Below are 17,488 nucleotides of genomic sequence, written 5' to 3' on the forward strand. Positions count from 1 at the left end.
AAAAAAAAAAAACACAACACAATTACTCCTGTTCTTGACCGTGTTGGGGTAGCTGTTTATCAACTCATATTACTGAAGGGTTTTCTCCTTTTCCCTGACTCTTTTAGAAAACATGATGTCTTTTTCTCCAGGGAGTGTTGTTGTTATGAGCTGTCAAGTCAACTACAAATCATAGCTAGCTTATGATCCAGAACTTGTTTTATCCTACACCATCCTCCAGGATATATTAATTTTCCTGGCAGTCCATGAAATAATAGTGTTAGAGAAGAGAGCTGAACACCCCATTGGTGGTCAAAAGAACAAAGAGAGAGAAAAAGAACTTAGAGAGGTGCTCTTTGAAGGTAAGAATGATGAGGTTTTGCCTCACATACTTCAGGCATGTTGCTAGGAGGGGCTATTCCTTGTAGAGAGACATGATGGTGGAAAGGGTGGAAGGTCAGTGAAGGAGAGGAAGACCTTCAACCAGGTGGATTGATGCAGTGACTGTCACAATGGGTTCTTGTGTGCCAAGAAGTGTGAGAATGGTGCAGGATAGAACAACGTTGAGCTCTTTTGTTCACAGAGTTGCTGTGAGTCATACTTAACTCAACGGCACCTCACAGCCACAACAACTTCTCTAACACCACAGCTCAAGGCATCCATTCTTCTTCTGTCATCCTTATTCATTGTTCAGCTCTCAGATGCCTAACAAGTGATCCTTAGCCCCATAGCCTGCCAAAAGAACAAGCAAATATGTCTTGGTCAAAGTGCAGCCAGAGTGCTTCTCGGAGGCAAAGATTCTCAATAAAGCTTCATCTCACATACTTTGGGCATGTTGCTAGGAGAGGCTATTCCTTGGAGAGGGACATAATGCTTAGAAAGGAGGAGGGTTGGTAAAAGAGAGGAAAACTCTCAACCAGATGGACTGACATAGTTACAGATGCAGAGGTCTTGAATGTGTCAGTAAGTGTGAAGATGGCACAAGATAGGACATATTTCGGATCTGTTGTTTGCATCACTATAAGTCATAGGTGACTTGAGGGCACCTAATACCATCAGCAATTTCCATGGGAGTTTTTGTATTTTCATGTTGTACTTCATGAAACATTTTGAAATGGTCTTTTTTCCCTTTTTTAATTTTTAAAAAATTTTTATTAATTTTAATGAAAGTTTACAGAGACTTGGGGTTTCCAGTCATTCATTGTTGCACTTTTCTCCCTGCCCATCCCCTCCCCTCGATTCACTCTTCTCCTTGAAAAGCAAAAGCAAAAGTCTTTCATTGTTATGCAATCCCCTCCCTGCCCCCCAATTCCACTCCACTGTGCAGCCTTCATTCTGAACTCCTGTCATGACAATAGTACCCAATTATATGTCCCTTTTAAACAGTTCTCTCCCTTCTCTGTTTCAATGCAGTATACATCATTCCTCCCCTCCTTCTCTGCCTTCCCTCAACTCCGATGTCATTTCGGTTTTACAACAGTGGTCCTATGCAATATTAGTCCTTTTGTAACTGAGATATTTCATTTAGCATAATGTCCTCCAGGGTCACCCACTTTGCATAATATTGCATGAGTTCCTTGGTTTTCAATGCCGCATACTATTCCAATATGTGAATATATCACAGCTTCTCTATCCATTCGTTTGTTGATGGGCACTTCAGTTGTTTCCAGCTTTTTGCTATTTTGAACAAAGCTGCAATAAATATGGGTATTCATATATCTGCTTGGGTGGTGGTTATTATTTCTTTAGGGTAAATTCCCAGTAGTGGAATTGCTGGGTCAAATGGTATTTCTATTTGCAACTTTTTGAGAAAGTGCCATGCAGCCTTCCACAGTGGTTGCACCATTTTACACTCCCACCATCAGTGAATAAAGGTTCCAGGTTAGTACAACCTCGCCAGCATTTGATGTTTCCTGTCCTGTTAAATTTTACTGTTCTTCCTTGGATGAGATGATATCTCATAGTTGTTTTGATTTGCATCTCTTTTAGGGCTAGGAAATTGTCTTTTTAACTCTGAATACAATGCCATTATTCTTCTGTCATAATTTCTGTCATAGTATATCTGATTTAAAGAAGCCAATCAATGCCAGTCCATCTCATCTCACTGATCTTCAATGCTGACGTCCACGTGTTCCATTTAATTTTTAACAATTTTTAGATTTTTCTACTGTCATACTTTTTATATCACAGAACTATGAAAAGATGTTTGCAGCTGTTTCTCCTCATTTTGATTGAATTCCAGTCTAGCCTTTATCTCTAATACTACAGCTATCTGTGTTCCTCTATTTTTCAGAGGGTTTTTCAGAGCCCTTTTAATTCAGAGGCAAGTGGCTAATCCTTCTTCCTAGTCTGTCTTCATCTGAAAACTCTACTGAAGTCTGTCCATCATGGATGATTATATTCTGGCATTTGACACATGGTTGGCATAGCTTCAGCAACACAGCAACCCACAAGTTGCTCCAGAATAGCCAGGTGGCTGACAAGTGCTGCACTAATAAAAGAAAATGATATAAATAAGCAGGCATATACAGGCCCAAGCTATAAAACTACTGTTGTTGTTATGTGTTGTCGAGTCGCCTGCGACTCATACTGACCCTATGTAAAACAGCCCTAAACTCTGCCCTATCCTGTGCCAATCTCACCACACACACATACCCAACACACGTACCCCCATTTCCCCAGTCACTGCATCAATTCATCTCATCAGGGTTCTTCCTGTCCTGTGCATTCCCTCCACTCTCCCAAGCATGACGACCCTCTCCAAGGACTGATCCCTCTTTGCAACATGTCCAAAGTATGTCAGACGAAGCTTCAGAATCCTTTCCTCCAAGGAGCAGCCTGGCTTCACCATCTCCAGGACAAACTTGTTTGTTTTCTTAGTAGTCCATGGTATATTCAGTACTCTTTTCCAACACCACAGCTCAAAGGCATCAATTTCTCCTCCTGTCATCCAGTCACTGTCCAGCTCTCTGATGCATAGCAAGTGATTAAAAAGACCATAGTCTGTATCAGATGCACCTTAGTCTCCAGACTGACATCTTTGCACTTCAGCACTTTAGAGAGGTCTCTAACCACAGACTTTCCCATCGCAATACTTCTATTAATTTCCTGGCTGCTGGTGCTAAGAGTGTTGACTGTGGAGCCAAACAAACCAAAACTGTAAGCAATCTCAATCTCTTCACCATTCATTATGATGCTGCCAATCGGCCCAGTGGAGAGAATCTTTATTTTCTTGATATTGAGCCTCAATCCATACCTCCAGTATAACCAACTGACAGATAAGTGTTGTGTCTCTAACAGAAAATTTGGCATACGAATAACATGGTGCAGGGCCCAGCTGATGCCCATGCCATGGCAGGATGGGGTCATGAGCAATTCATGTGAAACTTATACCTGGACCAAGGGGATTTTTTATGACTAGAGCAAGGGAACAATGTTGTTATGTACTGTCCAGTAAGCAGTTCATAGCGACCCTATGCACAATAGCTCTGAACTCTGCTCTATATTGAGCCAATCTCTATCTCTGGCACACCTACCTACACTCATTACCCAAGTTACTGTTTCAATCCATTTTCTCCAGGACTTTACTTTCTTGTACTATCCCTCCATCTTTCCAAGCATGATGTCCTTCTTCAAGGATTGGACCCTACTGACAACATGCTCAAACTATGTGAGATGGAGCTTCAAAATCTTTTTTTTCAATGGGCACCTTGGTTTCACCCTCTCCAGGACAGATAGTTTGTTCTCTTGGTGGTTCATGGTATGTTCAATACTCTTCTCCAGCAACACAACTCAAAGACTTTTTTTTTCTTCTTCTGTCATCCTTAGTCATCGTCCAGTTCTCTGATACATAGCAAGGGAACAATACATGGTTTAAAATTAAGAAAGGTATGTGTCAGGGTAGTATTCTTTCTTCAAACCTATTCAGTCTATATGTTGAGCAGATTATTTGAGGAGCAGGATTCTATGAAGAAAAATATAGCATTGAGATTGCAGGAAATCTCATAACCTGCATTATGCAGATGATACAACCTTGCTTGCTGAAAGTGAGGAAGACTTGAAGCAATCATTGGAGAAGATAAAATACTATGCCTTCCATATGTGTTATTTATTAACATTGAGAAAATAAATAATTCTCATCTTTGGACAAAAAGGCAATATTATGATAGGTAAAAAAAAGATTGAAATTATCAATGACTTCATCTTACTTGGATCCACAATCAATATCCTTGGTACCAACAGTCAGGAAGTCAGGAGACATATTGCACTGGGTAGGTCTGCAGTTAGGGACCTCTTCAAATCACTGGGAAACAATGATATAATTTGAAGACTAATGTAAGCCAGATTCAGGTCATGGTCTTTTCAATCATTTGCTATGTATTTAAGAGCTGGATAATCAATAAGATTGTCAGAAGAACCCACTCTGATCTTTTAAAGGCAGATCTTTCTTATCTAATGAAGTTACTCTGTGTCTTTCCTATTTAATAAAGTCACTCTGCATATTTTTCTTTCTTAATAAAGTTTACTCTGTCCTCTTCTTCTGCCTGTGTTGCATGTTCTTTCTTCATTTTTGCTCCATTCATCTTTGAGAAGCAAGCTATCTATGTTGTGGAACCAGGTCTGGGATATCTTCTGGTACTCTAATATTAGGTCCCGGAACTCCTGGTACTGTAATAGATTGTATATAAATGTCATTATTATTTACAAATCATACCCTTGCAAAGCTTTCAATGGTATATAATTTGTTAAATACAATTTCTTAAAAACTCAATATTAATGAGATATTGCAAGAATGAAAAATATGCGTAAGTTATAGTCCCTTGGCTCAGATGTTCTGCCAAATGACTTAGAGGACTGCTTAGAGAGGTGACCACAGGGGAACTCTATGGTCTATGAGGGTTCAATATCCAAAATTCCTCATTAATAAGAGACCTTTATTGTCATTAAGATCTTAAAGCAGCATAAATCCTTAAGGACCAAGGCTCAGTAAAGGAGGAGTTTTATGTAGACTGATTGACAAATCTTAAGGCCAGAAATCTGTCATCGTCTTTCCTCCAATCATCTCTGCTTGCATTTCTTTCTGTTCCTTTTAAAAAAATGGAATAATTCTGTAGCTTTATTATGGTGTTTCTTTTGTCGTATCAAAGGCTTTGCTATTTTAACAATATCAGGAAGACTGACACCACGTTTAGCTTAAATATAAGGAGCTCTGGTGGCATAGTCCCTAGTGTGTTGCACTGCAAATCAAAAGACTGCTCCTCTGTGGGAGTTCATATCTACTAGCACCTCCAAGAGAGAAATATCCATAGTCTCCTCCCTTTGAAGATTTACATACTCAGAAGCATGTTAGATTATCACTAGGGTCAGAATCAGCTCTGGAAGTGGGTTTACTTTTCTTCTCTTCTTTTATAACTCATGAAAACTAATCTTGATTATTTAGATACCTGACATGAATTAGTAAGAAATGGACCCACAGCTTTACAGAAATGCCAGAGAGGACATGTTCTCAAGGAGAAAAACAAATGGCTCATAAATATATGAGAAATTGCCTGATTCCATGAATAATGTCACCTGGATAAATTACTTTTGTTTTTTTAATATAAATTACTTTTATACCCAAACAGGTTTGTCCTGGAGAGGGTGAAGCCAGGCTGCTCCTTGGAGTCAAGGATTCTGAAGCTTCTTCTGACATACTTAGGGCATGCTGCAAAGAGGGACCAGTCCTCGGAGAGGGACATCATGTTTGGGAGAATGGAGGGACTACACAGGAGAGGAAGACCCTTGAGACGGATCAGTTCTGTGATTGGAGTGGTGGGAATGAGTGTGTCAGAGACAGTGAGGTTAGCACAGGATAGAGCAGCCTTTAGGGCTCTTGTACACAGGGTCTCTATGAGTCGCAAGTGACTCAATGGCACATAACAGCAATGCATCTCCTGATCTCCTGATGACTGGTACAAAGTATATTGATTGTGGATCCGAAAAAGATGAAGTAATTGACAGTTTCAGTCTTCCCCGCACCCCCACCCCATCTATCATGATTTTACCTATTGGTCTGAGGGGACATCATAAACCCAATTTTGTGTGTCTTGTGCCCACCTGAAGCCTGACTCAAATCCGACCTTGAAAAGAACCCATTAATTCCAGAGGCAGAAGTGGGCCATAAAATTTCTTAGCTTAGGAAGGGTAGAAAAAACACAGATGCACCAGGTAGAGTCTCATCTGTCCTTGCAAATTTTAAAATTAACTCGCCCTACGTAACTCAAAGCAAGGACAGACAAAGTACGTAATTGATCCAGAGAGGGCAAAGGTGGGCAAAGTAGCCAACCTACCAAAAGCCAACCCACATGACTGGTGCCCCTGCCCACCAACTATGTTCCCAATCTCCCCACCCTGGACAGAAGCACCTAGGAAGGCCATAAAAACAATCACGCACAGACACTCGGGTCTCTCTCGCTTGCCATCTTTCTACTGAGAGAGGGAGCCTCTGCATGTGAAAAAACTATTCTGTATAATGAAGCGCTCTTTGTTGCATGTGTGAGTTGTAGTCCTTTCAGGTGGTGCTTCATGCGCATAACAGGTCCAGTGGTGAGAATTATTGTTTTCTTGATATTGAGATGAAATACATAATGTAGGCTGTAGTCTTGATCCTCTGCAGTGAGCACTTCAAGTCCTCTTCACTTTTGGCAAGCAAGCTTGTGTCATCTGCATAACACAAGTTTTTGATGAGTCTTCCTCCAATCCTGATGCCACATTCTTCTTCATACAGTCCAGTATCTTGAATAATTCAGGTTGGTAGCAGGATACAATTCCTCAGCCCAGACAGCTTTTCAAACATGGTCACAGTCCCTTTGACCTTCAGCTTCATGGCTTAGGTCAGGGTCACAAAGTTCCCTTAATCCTGCCAGTTATAGTGTCTCCCGTCAGTCCTCCAGTAATGCTGGATGAAGTTCGCTGGCCCTGGCTCTGTGTACAGCAGGCTCAAGTCATTTCTGTCTCATGTCAGTCTCTGGTTCTCTGCGAAGACTGCTGCTGCTCTTGTGAAAATCCTAGTCTAAATGGTGCAGGAATCTCTGGCTCTGAAGAACAGGTACTGTTTTCTTTCTTGTTAGTGTTAAGATTCTCAACTTCTGTTGCTAAATCTGCTCAATTTAATGGTGATGTCAGCCAATCTCTTTGTGGACAGGCTGACATACCCCATTTGTGTGATCCTACCCAATCATGTGACTGAACCAAGGGCAATGGCCTAGGGAAACTATTGTAAACAGTAGACCCACAACAACTCAGGCTGCATATTTTGGGCTTCTCAATTGTTTCACACTTCTGGAAACTTAATTAATGGTATTTGTAGGACTACTGTCTTTTCTGATAGTCTTTGCAACTACTTGCTATGTATCAGAAAGCTGGACAATGACTAGGGAGGATAGAATTGATGCCTTTGAGCTGTGGTTCCCGAGAAGAGTATTGAATGAATATACCATCATCTACTGGGAGAACAAACAGGTTCCTCTTAGAGAGCATGAGTCCAGGCTGTTCCTTGGAGGCAAGGATTCTGACACTTTGTCTGACATACTTTGGACATGTTGTAAGGCGGGACCAGTCCTTGGAGAGGGAACACAGAAGAGGAAGACACTTGATGAGATGGATTGATTCAGCGACTAGAGTTATGGGGGTAGGTGTGTCAGAGACAACAGGATCGATGCAGAATAGAGCAAGGTTTAAGGCTGTAGTACATAGGGTCGCTATGAGTCACAGGTGACTTTATGGCACATAATGACAACAACAACATTGTCTTTTCTGAGTATTTTAGCAGAATATCCTTTTCTCCTCAGGCATTTTTTGACTCATGTGTTCTTGTCAGGTCCCATCAAGTTGACTAGGACTCATAGTGATCCTGTGAACAACAGATTTGAACCTTGCACTATCCTGTGCCATCCTTAAGACCTACGATAGGCTGAAGCCCATTGTTACTGTCACTGTGTTAATCTGTCTTGTTCAGACTCTTCCTCTCTTTCTCGGATTCTCTACCTTTCCTAGAATGATACCTTTTTCCAAGGACTAAACCCTCCTGAAAACATTCCCAAAGTATACAAGAAGTTTCACTCTCCTTGTCTCTAAGAAGCATTTTTATTGAATTTCCTCCAAGACACACTTGTTTGTTCTTTTGACAGTCTGTGGCACGTTCAGGACTCTTGTCCAACACCACAATTCAAAGATATTGATTTGATTCTTCTGTTTCTTCTTCTGTCATCCTTATTTATTTTTCAATTTTTAGATGCATGGAAAGTAATTGAAAATATCATGGCTTGGCTAATGTACACGTTAGTATTTAAGTTGACATTTTTACTTTTCAGCACTTTGGAGTGGTCCTTGACATTAGATTTTCCTAGTACAACACTTCTTGATTTCTTTGCTGCTGATACCATAGGTATTGACTGTGGATCCAAGTAAAGTGAGATTTTTGACAACTTCAATCTTTTCTCCATTTCTCATGATGCTGCCTATTGGTCTAGTGGTAAGGGTTGATATTTTCCCCCCTTGATGTTGTAATTCATGTTGAAGACTGTGGCTTTTGACTTTTATCTGCACCTTAATTCAATCTCTTTTATTCACATACCCATCCTGTTGCTTTTGTAAGGATAGAATTTGTTAGATTTAGGCTCACTCAATTCCAGTGTGGGAGCTCTGGTGTTGTCATTTGTAGGGAGTTATGCTCTTAGCCCAAAGTTTGCACCTCTCCAGTGACTAGAATCTATCAGTGGTTCCTATGAGGAAAGGTTGACAATCTCCTCCTGTGTGATTTACAATCTTATGAAAGGAGAAACACTGCATAACACCACTGCTATAAAACAGGCCTAACACAAGGGTCATGGAGAAACTAAGGAAAGAGAGAATAAATAATGAATACTGCATTGGAACGGATGAAGGAAAGAACTGATTAAAAAGAATATATGGTCAGGCATTATTTGTATGACAACCACCCAGAAGAAGAGGTGCATAGCAAAGTGGACTGGCGAAGGCGTGGGGAGTAGGGAGGAAATCATGCAACAATGAATGAATATTTTTTAAGTGAACTGGGCGGGGGGAGGAAAATGTGCAACAATAAACGAATGAAAATCCAACTCTTCTGTAAACTTTCATCAAAATCACAGCTAAAATGAAATTTAAAAACCCACCTTATATGGTTAGCTATGAGTCTTTTCCTTTTAAGTAAATGACAGCACATAAAACACAACTGTTGCTATTGTTCGTGAGGGGGCAGCATAAACCCCATTTTTTGTATATACCCCCATCAATACCAGAAGCAGAAGCGGGCCATAAAATTCTTAGCTCAAGGCAAACAAAAATGCCCTGGATAGAATCTTATCTCTCCTTGCAAAGGAAAGAATTAACTAGTGTCTACGTGACACAAAAAGAGTAAAGGTGGGCAAAGCAGCCAGCCCATCAAAAGCCGACCCACATGACTGATCCCCCGGCCCACCAACCATGCTCTCAATCTCCCTGCCCTGACAGTAGCACCCAGGAAAGCCTTAAAAACGACTGTGCAGGGGGACTCAGGGCTTTTCCCCTTGCCACCTTCCTACTGGGGGAGAAAGTCTCCACATGTGGAATTTAATAAACACTCTTGAATTTTCATATGTGTGATGACTAGATATCCTTTGAGGGGCATTTCGTGGGCAGAACAGTTTGGTGCTGTCGAGTCAAGTACAATTCTTGGTGATCCAATGAACAACATGTCCGAATCCTGTCCTCTCCTGTGCCACCCTCATCATTGCTGACATACTTCACCTCATTGACATAGTCACTGAATGGCCCTAACTAAATTTTATTGAATATTTTATACCTACTGAGGCATCCTACTAAGTACTTAGAGTAATTACTGAGGCTACCTTACCAGTAAAAATACATTAAACATAGTCCATGAAAGGCTTTTATGTCAATTATGTTCTTCCAAATAGAAATGTGATTGTTGTTGACTTTATCACCCATTAAGTCACATCAAAAAACTATGCAGGAGGGAAGCCTACGGATACTGCATCATCTTCACAATTGATGCCATGTGTGACTGCATTGGTGTGGCCACTGTGAGAATGAGGGTGTTCTTCTTTTTTGATGACTATCTATTTTTTTAATTGGGCAATGTTTATTAAATATCTTCCAGCTCCTGTCATTTACTACTTCTTAAACTTTGTTCTTTTCTAAGTTACTTTTGTAACATTAAATTGTCCAAATTCTTTTCTCTCTCTTCTTGGAGGGTATTTACTGTTGCTGAGATCTGGGTTATACAGTTTTTTTATGACTCTGTTATTACCAGCATGGACTACCATCAAAGACTCATAAAATTGTTTATAGGTTTGGCTGGCATCAGTTTTCCCTGCAAAAGAAGCTGTTGGAACTGTTGTGTTTAATTCATCTATTATTCTTTCACCATTTGTCCTTATCACCTTGAGTAATTCCTGGGAACTCAGCCAACTCCTTACAGTTCACACTGCCACTGGGAGCTGCCACATTGAAAAAAAAAACCCTAGCCATTTTTTTCTTCTGCAATACTTTTCTTGCATATGATATCAATGATATTGTCTGATCATTTTCCACATTCTTTTGGATCACTTTTCCTGGGAATGGGAACAAATATGGATTTCTTCCAGTCAGTTGGTCAAGCAGCTGTTCTCTAGTTTTCCTGGCATGGACTGATGAGCACATCCAGGGCTGCTTTTGCCATTTGAAACATGGATGACTACCTATTTTAGGAATCATGATACCTTTCTCCAGGGAATCACACTCTCTGACATGTCCAAGTGATATGAGATGAAGTCTTATTATCCTTCCCTCTAAAGAGCATTCTGAACTTTCTTCTGAGAGAAATTTGGTATATTAGCAGTCTATGGTATAGTCTTACTGCAGAGGGTCAAGGACTGCAGCCTTCAATATGGACTGAGGCTCAATGTCAAGAAGACAAAAATTCTCACCACTGGACCAATCAGTAGCATCAGGATGGATGGTGAAGAGACTGAGATTGTTCACAGCTTCAGTTTGCTCGGTTCCACAGTCAACAGTCTTGGCACCAGTAGTCAGGAAATCAAAAAACGTATTGCGATGGGAAAGTTTACGGTTAGGGACCTCTCTAAAGTACTCAAGAGCAATGGTGTCTCTCTGGAGACTAAGGTGCACCTGATACAGGCCATGGTTTTTGCAATCACTTGTTATGCATCAGAGAGTTGGACAATGACTAGGGAGGATAGAAGGAGAATTAACGCCTTTGAGCTGTGGTGCTGGAGAAGAGTATTGAATGTACCATGGACTGCCAAGTAAACAAATAGATTCATCCTAGAGAGGGTTAAACCAGGCTGCTCCTTGGAAGCAAGGATTCTGGGGCTTCTTCTGACATACTTTGGACATGTTGTAAGGAGAGACAGGTCTTTAGAGAGGGACATCATACTGGGTAGAGTAGAGAGACAGCGCAGGAGGGGAAGACCCTCTATGAGGTGGATTGATTCAGTGGCTGGGGTAATTGGGATGGGTGTGTCAGAGGCAATGCGATTGGCACAGGATAGAGCAGGGTTTAGGGCTGTTGTACATAGGGTCGCTATGAGTCGCAAATGACTCGATGGTACATAACAACAACAACAATGGTATAGTCAATATTTTTTGCTAATATTGTTGTTGTTAGTCAAGTCACCTGCTACCGTTATTGGCCTGAAGTACAGCAGCTCTGAAGCCTGCCCTGTCCTCAGCCAGTCTCTCTAATTCTGACACGCCAACCCCCATTTCCCCGGTTATTGTATTAATCCATCTCATCAGGGTCCTCCTCTCCAGTGCTGTCCCTCAACCCTTTCAAGAATGATGTCCTTCTCCAAGGATCAGTCCTTCCTGGCCATGTGGTGCCCAACATATGTGAAACAAAGCTTCAAAATCCTAGCCTCCAAGGAGAAACTTGGTTTCACCTTCTCCAAAACAGACCTAATTTTTGTTAATACCATGATTTCAAAGGCATCAATGCTTCTTCAGTTATACTTACTCATTGATAAACTTTCACACGCACAGCAGAGAATTGAAATCATACAATTTTGTATTTTCACATGCATCGCCAGGCATACTTTAGTTATCAAAGTGGCATACTTATTCATTAACAAGTCCTTTGCAACAGATTTCTCCAGTGCAAAATATTATTTGATTTCTTGACTGCTCTTCCAATAGGCATTGATTGTGGAGCCAAATTAAATTCAATTCTTGATAACTTCAAGCTTTTCTCCACTTATCACAATATTGTTTATTGTCCAGTTGTGAGGATTTTTGTTTTCTTTCTGTCAAGGTATTAGTCATATTGAAGGTTATTATAGACATTGGTCTTCACTATGTGCTTCACGTTCGTTCTTTTCTAGAACAGTGTTGGGCAATCTGTATATCTCATGACATTAATGAAACTTCTACCATTCGTAATAACAAATTCTTCATATAGTTGTTTCTTGGATTATTTATCAGCATACGGATTAAATATAAATGATGAGATGATTTTAGTATAGCCTGTTCTGATTTTTAAATCATACAGGATCCTTTTGTTCAGACCACTGCTTCTTGGTTTATGTGTCCTTTTCACATGAGCACTATTAAGTGTTCTGGAACTCCTATTTTTTTGCTTGTTACCTATGATTTTTTTTATGATCCAGATAGTTGAATTCCTATGTAGGATGAATAAAGGATGGGTAATAACATTATCTCGGAGGCAGGGGTGGCATCTACTTCCTAAGTAACATACCTCTGGAAACTCTATGAACTTTGATAAATGTTGATATTTGTAGAGAACTTCAAGCCTTTTGTTTACAGGGTCACTATGAGTCGAAAAGCAATCAACAACAATAACATTATCAGTTCTCCTTCTATAATCACTAGTCATTGTTCAGCTCTTTGATACATAACAAGTGATTGCAAAGACCATGACAATATCAGGCGCACTTTAGTCTCCAGACTGACGTAGTTGCTCTTCAGTACTCTGGAGAGGTCTCTGACAGCAGACTTTCCCAGTGCAATACATCTTTTAATTTCCTGCCTGCTGGTGCCAAGAGTGTTGACCATGGAGCCAAGCAAACTAAAGCTGTCAGCAATCTCAATCTCTTCACCATCCATCACAATGCTGCCAATAGGTCCAGGGATGAGAATCTTTGTTTTCTTGATATTGAGCTTCAATTCATATTGAAAGCTGCAGTTCTTGACCTTCTGCAGCAAGCACTTCAGATCCTCCTCAGTTTCAGCAAGCAGAGTTGTGCCGTCTGCATAACACAGATTGTTGATGAGTCTTACTCCATCCTGATGCCACATTTTCTCCTCGTAGAGACCAGCCTCCCAGATAATTTGTCCTGCATATAGATTAAAAAGGTGTGGAGATAGGACACATCCCTAGCATACATCCTTCCCAATTTGGAATCACTCAGTGTTCCCTTGCTCTATTCTGACAACTGGCTCCTGGTCCAGGTATAGGATTCACATAAGCATGATCAAGTGTTCTGGAATTCCCATTCTTCTTAGAGTTAGCCACAGTTTGTTGATTCTGAAGCTTCATCTGACATACTTTGGACTTGTTGTAATGAGGGACCAGTCCTTGGAGAGGGACATCATGCTTCGGAGGGTAGAGGAACAACCCAGGAGAGGAAGACCCTCAATGAGATGGATTGATTCTGTGACTGGGATCATGGGGATAGGGGACAATAAGATTGGCACAAGATAGAGCAGGGTTTCGGGCTGTTGTACATAGGGTCACTATGAGTTGCAGGCAACTTTATGGCACATAACAACAACAACAGCAACAACATCATTATGATTAATGGAAAAGTTATTGATGTTTTCAAGGATTTCATTCTTCTTGGATACACAGTCAGTGGAAGGAGGAGACAAGAAATCAAACTATTTTTGCACTTGTAAAATCTGCTGCAAAAATCTTTTAATGACCTAAAGAACAAAGATGCTACTTTGAAGACTAGGGTGCATCTGATTTAAGCTATGGGTTTTTTTCAGTTGCTTGATATGTGTGTGGAAGTTACATAATGAATAAGAGTGATTGAAAAGTAATTGATGTCTTTGAAATGTGCTGTTGGCAAAGAATGCTGGATGTATCATGACCTTATAAAAGAACAAGTAAATTATTTCATTTGGAAGAAGTGCACCCATATTGATCTTTAGAAGCAAGGAGGCTTTTTCTTGTATAATTTGGCGTGTAAACAGGATGGGCAGGTAACTGAAGGACATCATGTTTGAAAAAGTAGAGAGTCAGCGAAAGCTGAACATTCTCAAGGGGATGTTTGATCTAGTGGTGGAAACAATGGACTTCAAAGCATGAAGAACAGTGCAGATAGTGAGGATGTTATAGAATCAGGGAGGGTTCCTTCTACTGTACCTGATACCACCATAAATAGGAGGCCCCCTGATGTCTCTTAACAATAACAAGCTTATTTCTGGTGTCTTTTGCTTTCAGACAAGATCCATCAGAAGCTTGCAAGGATGTTCTTTTCCCACATCCTCTTCTGAATCCAGCTTGAATTTCTGGCACTTCCTTATTGTTACACTGCTCCAGAATTTTGGAATTATCTGCAGTAAGATGTTACTCCTTTATATTGTTCTACAATTTCTACATTCTCTTGGATTACCTTCTTACATCTCTTCTAGCCAATGTCTTCCAAATGTCTTGGCATAGATGGGGAGCTCATCCAGTATTATATCCATTTGTTGAAACATTTCAATTTCTATCCCATAATACAAAGGATTCCATAGTACTCTCAGAGTCTTGTGTCTCTCCAGTGCCTTCCACTTATCTTGAGTTTCTTCTTTCAGTACCAGTGGTTCTTAAGCATATTCTACCTCCTGAAATGGCTGGGTGGGTGTCAATTATTTTCGGTACAGTGACACCATGAATTTCCTCCACCTTCTTTTAATATTTCCTCTGTTTTTTACTATTTTGTCCATGAAGGTATTCCTAGTGCAGTTCAAGGCCTGGCATTTTGAAATTTGATTATAGAGGGACATATGATGCTGGTCTCCATAGGGAGATGAGAAGAGATGCCATATGTACAGAAAGAGCTTTTGAGAATCCATTCAGGATCTGTCAGTTCTGCATCTCTGAGCATCATGTTTGGATAGGATACTTGACTTTCTGCAGCCATTTGTCACCATACTGGAAAGAAATATTGTCAAGTGGAAAAATTACAATTGAAAATAAGGAAACCTTTCTGTCTCGCTTCTATACATTTCTTATCTCTTTGCTGTTGTTAGGTGCCGTAAGAGTTGAGTACAACCCATAGTAACCGTATTCATAACAGATATGCATTTGTTCTGTGCCAAACACACACTTTCTGACACATTGGAGTCAGTGTAGCAGTCACTATGTTCATCCACCTGGTTGAGGGTCTTCCTCTCCTTCACCAACCTGCCGCCTTCCCACTTTCCTCCATCTTATCTAAGTCTTTTATTTTAATGGAAAAAAAACCCATTCTTTAATGTTTGAGTGTATTAAAATAAATGTTTATGTTTTCCTATTTCAATTGTTTCTTTACTAAGATGATTCCATTAACTTACAATAATTAGAAACCATAGAAATAATGTAATGATGTCATTTTTAACTACAACAGTTGTGGTGGTTCAGTGGTAGATATCTCATCTTCCATGTGGGAGATGCATGCTCATTTCTTGGCCACGTTGCTACAATGCTGAAAGTTATCAGTGGAGCTTTGATACTAAGGCAAACTAAGAAGGAAGACCTTGTGAACTATTTATGAAAAATGAGACAATGAAGACACTATGGATAATAATGGTTTAATACATGCTTATGAATCATACATCCAACTCATGGGGATGCCCTGAGTTAATGATCAAACTCGACACCATGTAAAGTCAACAACAATACCTTATAGAGCTAAGTAAGTGAATGCTCACGTTCTATGCCATGGGACATTTCCAAATTATTGAGGGGTAGTAATGTCAAGTTTGAGGACTAAGGTGCATCTGATTTAGGCCATAGTCTTTCCGTATGCTAGCTATACATCCAAAACCTGGACAATGAATGAGGATGACAGAAAAAAAAATTGACACCTTTGAGCTGTGGTGTTGGAGAACAACACTGAACATCCCATGGATGGCCAAGAGAACAAGTAGGTATGTCTTGGAGACGGTGCAGCCAGAGTGCTCTTTGGAGGCAAGAATGATGAGCTTTGCCTCACATACTTTGGGCATGTTGTGAGGAGGGGCTATTCCTTGGAGAAGAACATGATGTTGGGAAGGGTGGAGGGTCGGCAAAGGAGAGGAAGACCCTCAATCATCTGGACTGACATGATGAATGATGCAATGGGCTCTTGTGTGTCAGGAAGTGTGAAGATAGAGCAAGACAGGACTGGGTTCAGATCTTTTGTTCATGGGGTTCTATGAGTCTTACTTGACTCAAAGACACTTAACAACAAAAACAACAATGGTATAATGTGAAAATTATTAGTAGTTGTAATGTAAAATTATTACTAGCTCTAAATAGATTAAGAGTAGAATACCACACTGATTCTGTTAGAGGTAAGGGAAATTTCTCTAAGGCATGACATGCAGTGCCTTTTATTTCACTAGATATAAAATGATAGACCTTTAATGGTATAGTCCATAGGACTAACTCAAAGATGGCATCTCTTTGGCAGTTCATATCCACTAGCAGCTCCTTGGGAGAAAGATGGGTAATTTCCTCTTGTGTGATTTTACAGCCTCTGAAAACCTACTGGGGTGAAGGAGATCTGTTACGAGTTGATTCTGACTGCATGACAGTGAGACTTAGTGGTGATCCTTGGTATCACCAAAAAAATGATCATCAGGTTACAGGGTGCCCTGAACTAGGAAGTTCCTTGGTACCACAGAAGACCAGAATACATGGAGCTCTCCAAAGAACACCTGGTGTATAAATGCTGAAGGAAATAAGGACTGTATTGTACAAGTGATAGAGAAACAGTGTGCTTTCTCTTAGAGCTGGCCCTCTAGACTTGCACTTCCAGTCTCTTAAACTGTAAGAGAATAAAGTTCTGTTTGGTAAAGCCACCTACTTGTAGCTCTGTTACAGGAGCTCAAGATAATTAAGACACTATCACAGACACATAGTTTTCCAAGGATATACATTTGTAATAACGAAATTGAGGCTTGAGTATTCAGGTTCTTTGTCTCTCACTGGGACAGAGTGTCCATGCGCATGACTCAATACATGAACTTAGGCTGAAGTTAGTCTTTTTCTCTGCCCACAATCTTGACTACATATTCCCCCTAATATATACACTTTACTTACTGCTTTTTAAATTCTAAGAAAACTCCTCTAATATCAGTAAACAAAGAATCTTGCCTAAGGCTCAAACTCTGTAGAACCAAGGAGACTGAGTTTGAAGAACTGAAATAATTGTTCAACCAGTGTGATTTGTGAATTTTTACTCAAATTAACTAAGAATTTTTTAAAAAATTTTTATTGTATTATTTTTACGTGTACTGTCAAATCAGATCTGACTGG

Source organism: Elephantulus edwardii, unplaced genomic scaffold (genome assembly GCF_000299155.1).
Source record: "Elephantulus edwardii isolate Elephantulus edwardi_28Jun2011 unplaced genomic scaffold, EleEdw1.0 scaffold00237, whole genome shotgun sequence".
Taxonomy (NCBI): Eukaryota; Metazoa; Chordata; class Mammalia; order Macroscelidea; family Macroscelididae; genus Elephantulus; species Elephantulus edwardii.